The following is a 7,724-nucleotide window of genomic DNA, read 5'->3' as shown; positions in this document are numbered from 1 at the left end:
TTTGCAACTTGCCAGATCAGCTATTAGCAAAGCTAAGCTGGGTATGAGACAATTACGAACCTTTTGTGTAAAACCAGCACACAGATCCAGAAAATTCCACGTAAGTAATGTGTTAATCTTAGTAAAACCTTTTTACAATCGTGACTGTTCCTAGGAATTAGAAATAGGGACGCATGTAATCACTGAGAGAAAAGAACCGCCGTATTAGATTCGTTAATGCATGCCTTTCAGGATAGGTAGTTAGGAAATAACCAGTGCTAACCATCCTTTGCTTCGAGGAATAGTGCGAAATTCCTCTGTGTTAAAAATCCTTGCCATATTCTTGCTTCTTGCTTCGAGGAATAGTGCGAAAGAAATTCCTCTGTGATAACTTTTACTTAACGCATTTCGAATTAGCGAACTGTTATTTAGGCGCGAATAAATTTCCCACGTGGGACACGACGAAGTCAGCTTGCATTGCTGAAAATTCTCTCAGTGTAGTTAGAATTCGAGTTAGGTGTTAGGAAAGCGAAATTTAAACTCCGCTTATAGGAAATTACTAGGCCGTTGTACTGTTATCCTCTCAGACGACTGGGAAATTCCCGGAATCCCAGACGGTCTATACATATACGGGTTCATTCACCCAGAATCTAAAAATACCTCCGGTGTTGGCCAAACGACCTGCACCCCCCCCCCATGCCCGCGTGTGTAGCATTTTTTTTCATTTCCCATTCATTTCTCTTTGGGTTTCCGTTAGTAATTTCTAAGTCCTAAGGGACGAATCGTAATTCAAGTCCTAAGTGACTCCTAAAATTCTACGTCGTACGTGGCGAGAATTCTCCAAATTCCACAAATTCCAAGTCCTTCTACACGTGACTCAAACTAAAATTCTACGTCGCACGTGGCGAGAATTTCTCCAAATTCCAGTCCTTAGAGACTCCTAAAATTCTACGTCGCACGTGGCGAGAATTTCTCCAAATTCCAGTCCTCAGAGACTCCTAAAATTCTACGTCGCACGTGGCGAGAATTCCTCCAAACTCCAGTCCTCAGAGACTCCTAAAATTCTACGTCGCACGTGGCAAAGAATTTCTCCAAATTCCAGTCCTTAGAGACTCCTAAAATTCTACGCCGCACGTGGCGAGAATTTCTCCAAATTCCAGTCCTCAGAGACTCACCTAAAATTCTACGTCGCACGCACGTGGCAGAATTCTCCAAACTCCAGTCCTCAGAGACTCCTAAAATTCTCCTCAGTCGCACGTGGCGAGAATTTCTCATTCCTGCGGAACCCAAAATCAAGTCCTTTTGAGACATTATATAGTGTAGTTCACACACATCTAAGCCCTTACGGGACTGATCATTCTAGTTCGTTAGAACAACTCCTTAACTTCACGCTACAGCCGGCCAAGTCCGAGCGTGACAAAATCCAACTACGTCTTCCGAGACGCATATTAGAATTCGTTCGCCAAGAACAACCACGTCTTTCCAAGACACATCCAATTTTAACAAAAAGTCTCCTCAGACTTACTAATCAACTGTCTTATTCGGACAGATCCATTCTCCTGCAGTCTGAACAATTGAGTGTTTCAGATTCCTGCAAGTGAGTCTTTTCAGACAACCTGAGTCTTCTCAGACATATCATATAACCATTATTTCAAAATGGCTAATACCAGAGCCCAACAAAACGAGGATTTCAAATTCTACATGTCCGCTGGGAAGGACATGGGACTATCGGGGCAAGATCTGAGAGCATGGGTTCAAGAACGAGTGGACGATGCCAAGGCGGAGAGAGCAAGAGAACGTGAAGAGAGGGAGAGAGAACGTGAAGAGAGGGAGAGGGAAAAGAATCGCAAGAACAAGAGCAGGAGAAGGAAAAAGAACGTGCAGAGAAGGATAAAGAACGTGCAGAGAGAGAGAGGGAACGAATTGCCCAAGAACAACGAGAGGAGAGAGAACGAATCGCCCAAGAGAAAAGGGAGGAACGAGAATGGGAAGATCGAGAGCGACAGCGCCCCACGAGCTCCAGATGCTAGAACGACAGCCCGCCACCCCCTGCCCCTGCCGCGGGGATGAGTGCCCTCAGCCAAGCTCACTCGTTCATGCCAAAATGGACCGAGTCCGAACCCGAAGTATGGCTTGAAAGGGCCGAACGAGTCCTGGAGTGCTGCGATCTCTCCCCCCATGGAACTCTCCCTTGTTCTCACTAAATTCCTGGGCGGAAAGGCCCTCGTTGCCTACCACGCCCTTCCCGCCGACGATCGGGAAACTGGGAAGCCGTACGCCAAGCAGTTACGAAGGCGTACGAGATTACCCCGGAGCGGTGGAGGAGACGTTGGAGAGAGCAGCCCAGAGAAGCAGGCCAGACTTGGTCCGATTGGGCGTACCATTCGAGCGGGCGTTGACAAAATGGCTCGATTCGAAGGAGCCACTAACACCGCCGAGGTACTCGAGCGGTTTAAATTCGAGCATTTCCTGCGCTCGCCCTCCTGCCCTCGCCACTCATATAGTGGAAAAAGCCCCAGCAACACTCACCGAGTGTTGCCGAATAGCAGATATGTGGAAACCCACCACCCTCAAGAAGGATCCATGGGGCGGAAGATAAATCCCCCGTCCCTCCTCGGAGGAACAAATTCCCAAGGCTGGGAACTCGGGCAAGCCCCTAACTTGCCATTATTGCAAGAAAACGGGGCATTCCTCCAACAGTGCCGGAACAAGAAACCGCTCTCTCTCCCGGAAAACCGACAAATAACTCGCCTGCGCCCTCCACAGGGGCAGCGCGGAAAGACTTTAGCCAGACCTTTGCACGGCGTGCAAGGTCTATGGCCATTCTCCGCATGGGCAAAATGCCCACGCAATAATAAAGTCAAATACTCCCACCGTCGCCTTGGCGTCATAGATCCCCAGTCATTAGGCCCTCCCGCCGAAGGGCCTGTATACGTGGCCCCTCCACGAGGTAGCGAGCCAGCGCGCCGAGTCACTGCATTCGAGGACTCGGGCGCACAAATCTCCCTCATCCGAAGGGACAGAGTTCCCCTACGGAGCTATCGTCAATAGACGAAAAACTCGTCACGATCGAGGGAATAAATCAATTTAAGATGATACTCCCTACGGTCCAATTGAGAGTCTCACGACCTCACCAATCCAAAATTTGCAATCTTGCAGTAGCAAGCCATCTCCCGGAGGCTATGACGTCATCCTGGGACAGGACTTCCAGTCCCTGCCGAAATCACGACAATCTAGGGGTCCACATTCCCGAATCATTCCCGCGGGCGCGAGTAATCCTCCCCGCTTCTCCTCAGCCAAGACTGGCGCCCCTGGGTACCAGAAGGACGTGCAGTCCCCACCAGTGCCACCTGAGTACGATGTACAGTGGCCCCCTCGATCGGTTCCCGATCCGAATTCCAGTGCCCGGCCCTGCCTCAGTGCCAGTGCCAGGGCCCCAATCAGATCTCCCTTCAGGAGATGCCAAATTCCTACTGCCGGTGCCACTTGCATACCCCGAGCAGGGCCAAGCTTCGTCCGTCCTGACCGACGAGCCCAAGAAACCTCTGATAGCGCCTGACTCTGCCCCAGTGCCAGCGCCAGAGCGCCACGCCGATCTCCATTCACGGGATCCAACTCAGGACCCCTCTCTTCCCCGGCCTGGCACCGCTACCAGCGTCGGTCAGAGAGACGGTTCCTCCCGACCACCGCGGAAGCTCACCTGCAGGTGCGGCCTCGCAACCCGTGCCTGAGCTGGTCAACGTTACCTGCGAGCCGCTCACGCCACCCCCGACCGCCTCCTCTCTGCCTCAGCCCGTCGCCGACGCAATTGCAAGTCAGGATTCTGCCATATCTCACTTGGCCGATGAACTACAAGAGCCGCGACGGATCATGGTAGAACCCGCACGGAACGCTCCTGCGTCAGCTGTCGCAGCAGCAGGCCCAGGTGGTACTCCGTGCCGCCCTCCGGTCGCGGGCCCTCCGCTTCCCCGGCCGAGGACGACTGTCCCATTAAGAAGGACTCGAGGCGAAATTACCACGGGCGTGGGACATTCCAGGTAATTTACAAAGAGCTCTAGAGCTCCCATGGCACCTGTGCCGCCATTTCATTTTTCGAAGGTCTTGGCACCCCTAATCCAGAAGGGGATGTCAGGCCCTCCTCTATCTTCTTCCGTTCCTCAGGAACTGCTATCTCTTACCATCCTCTACTAATCTTCCCTTAAATTATCCCCACAAGAGGCAATTAAATACGGGATACCATTCCCCACACAATGTATAAATCATTAAGAATAACAGAGTGAGAAGTGGCACGCCCTTGCGCCCATACCTTGGCACCGGGCGTGCGTGTCAGCCCCTCCTGAAGGAGTCGCGCCCTTCGGGTGCACTTTCCTCGCCCTGGGACTGAAGTGATAGTCCGGGCCGTAATTTATAGGCGAAAGACGATAAATTCCCGCCTAACACAATAAAACCCTCACTCTTTTTCCCTTAGCTCTTCTGCCAATATCATTTACTTTCTTTTAGTCATTTAGTTATCTTTATTTTAATGAATCGCGAGTCATAAACTCTTGCCCTTGTGATTTAAATGCCCCTTTCGTAAGCTCTGAGGGACGTGTCCCGCCTTTCATATGCGGTCAAGTTTCATTCGTAATGTCTTGGTAATTTTCCTTTTGTTATTATTATCCCTTTTCCCTTCCATTTCCTTCCAAGATCTCTGTTTGTCCTACCCCACATCTTTTGTCTGCTCGCCCGTCATAACATTGAGTTGGCAGTGGACGCATAAAATTAGCGTAGTTTAAGGTTAGCGAATTAAAACCTCGCGAATACTCTCGCCCGCATACACGACTGTCAAATTCCGTGTGTGGGTCATCCTCAGCTCGCGCTGAACGATAGCTGAACCAAGTACGTTAAAACGAAGATAAATTATCAATGCGAATATGTATAGTCATTACAGTATCGTGTAAAAGGGGATGTCATTTACAAAATAAACGCTGTTTTTCATTTACACAGCCTCTTCAAGGCAGATTGTACTAACCGCATGCATTTTATCTAAAATTAAGTAACCGTGTATTTTAATTCTTGAACAATAACCATTTCTTTTCATTTGTTGGCCATAGCCTCATATACGTGGTCCTATAATCTTAATTAATTCACAATTGTTCGAGTCACTTTATAAAGTTACAGTGGGTAACCAAATCTAAAGTAATTATTCTTTTGCAAGTGTTTAAATCACTTTGCGTTCTGTTAACGAAAATTGTCCCAATGTGTTATTAAAAGTAATGTCTCAGCTTCATAAAACCCTTAGGAGTAAAGTTCATTGCAAGGCAGAATGTAGAGTAACGTAAAGCATTTGCCGCTCATTCTTGAATATCGATGTACACACCGAAGGAGGTATGTACATCATCTTGTATGGGGAGGTATTATGATTAGCAAGAATTCGCTAGCAAATTACCCCCCTCCTTTGTTGTTGTTGGTTGTTTTCATTTACTGCCAGCCGGCCGATCGATAGACCATCTGTCTATCGACTTAAAAACAAGGGTTAAAAGATTAAAGGCGCTCCCATTTTTGATAAAGATCTTTCCTTCGAGGCAAAAGTAATCTGGCTTGGGCGTTTCTCCTAGGCCAAAACCTCCCTGCGGGCAGCAGGTGCAATGAGTCAAAGCATCTGTGATGGACGCCCCTGCCCCATAGGAGGATAAAGGCAAAAGCCCACGAGGTCTCACACACACGCGGGCTGGAAGATATGGAGTGAAGAAGACGTCCTCAACACCTGGCCCCATCGATGCCCTTGCATCCTAACCACGTGGCCCTTCCCAAAGTATACTTCTCCTCGTGCCCTTCAACCGTATTCCACCGTTGGCCTGCCTCGAGCCCACACGCCATTGCTTGGAGTTTCGAGGAGTCCCCATCGCCTTGCCCTTTACGGAAGCCCTTGCATCTCACCACGTGGAAGAAACTCGTCCTCGGAAATCGCAAGTCATCCACGGACCGCCTTCTACACGCCCTCGAAAATCTGCTAAGGTAAAGTGCCCTGGAAGAGCCCCATTTCAGTCACGCTTTTGTCTCGTAATATTTTCTTAAAGAGAAAGCCAGAAATCTCCCTTGTCTAATGTCCGTGCGCCTCTTGCATCGGCAGTATTAATTCTTTATTACTCCTTTGGCACCCTCAGTGCAGCCTCGAATTCATTATTCTTTTGTCTATTTTCATTACTGGCGTATAATGTGCATATCTCTCATTTCAGAGGGATGCTATTTCGTGGAAGCTTCTCGGACTGTGGCTGGAATTCCCCAGTTTCATTCAACCTACTGAGTTCCTCTTTCCCGTACTAATGTCATTTATGTAAATACACTACTTTAAATGTGCCCACGTGTTTTACGTAATATTTCCCTCAGTAACAAGAGCCCTATGCTCATATGAAATTCTCCTTTGTTTTCCTCTTTTTTACGTTTTCCCGTACCCACGAAGTCAGAATCACAAGGCTAAATTAACTTAAATTGTTGCTACTGTCTCACAGAGCTATTTTCAAACTAAAACCACGGAAAAACGTAAAATATATATATATATAAATATAAAATATATATAAAAACGTATATATAAAAATATATATATATATATATATATATATATATATATATATATATATATATATATATATATATATATATATATATATATATATATATATATATATATATATATATATATTATATATATATATATATATCATACCAATACAGAGCAAGGATTGGTGAGCACCTACCAGTCAATTCATACCTTTGGTAAAGACGTAATCGGGTATCATAAACAAAAACAGTCCCTTCGGGGAGGAATGTAAGGTAAGTTGTTATTTATTGTTTTTAATAAGCACACGTTGAAAAAAAAAAATAGAAATGAATATATATCATTCTAATAATTAACCATGAACAGTAATTTTATTTTCCTAAATGACGCGAGTGCAACAAAAAGTGCGAATTGACCCGTGGTTTCTCTTCCAGTCTTGCTGCTCACGAGTTGATGTAGTTGCCAGGTGTCCATTTCAAATAAAAGTGTTTAAATCATCGAGTTTAAGTTGATGCTTCGTTTTTCATGCATATTCTACGCTCGTGATTGGAACTACTACACACAAAAAAATTCATTTATGATATCTGTGTTTGTATATCTATCACGGAGGTAGGGGTTTGAAACCTACCCTAGTATATAAGTTGGGTCAAATGTTGGCCACATGAATTTTGAATGACATTGCTTTATGACTGAATGAAAGTAATTCTAATACAGTCAAACACATCTGTTCAATTCTTTTGGATATACTAAACGGATTATAGGCTCTGCAGTGGGAGGAGTTTAATGACGTCACCAACAGAAAAGGTGGTGGTTTTCCGTCCAAGCTACTGGTGACTCCCATAAAGTTACAGAGGGAAAGGTGAACAGCACTGATAAAAACAAAATTTTCATTTGTTTTGTGTGTGTTTGTATGTCTATCATGGGGTCCGGGTTCAATTTTGCTCAGGTCTCTATAGAGGGATACATACAAACATTCACTTATATATATATATATATATATATATATATATATATATATATATATATATATATATATATATATATATATATACATATATATATATATATATATATATATATATATATATATATATATATATATATATATATATATATATATATATATATATATATATATATATATATATATATATATATATATATATATATATATATATATATATATATATATATATATATATATATA

The sequence above is a fragment of the Macrobrachium rosenbergii genome, chromosome 26 (genome assembly GCF_040412425.1).
Source record: "Macrobrachium rosenbergii isolate ZJJX-2024 chromosome 26, ASM4041242v1, whole genome shotgun sequence".
NCBI lineage: Eukaryota > Metazoa > Arthropoda > Malacostraca > Decapoda > Palaemonidae > Macrobrachium > Macrobrachium rosenbergii.
Note: the sequence above shows the minus strand (reverse complement) of the source record.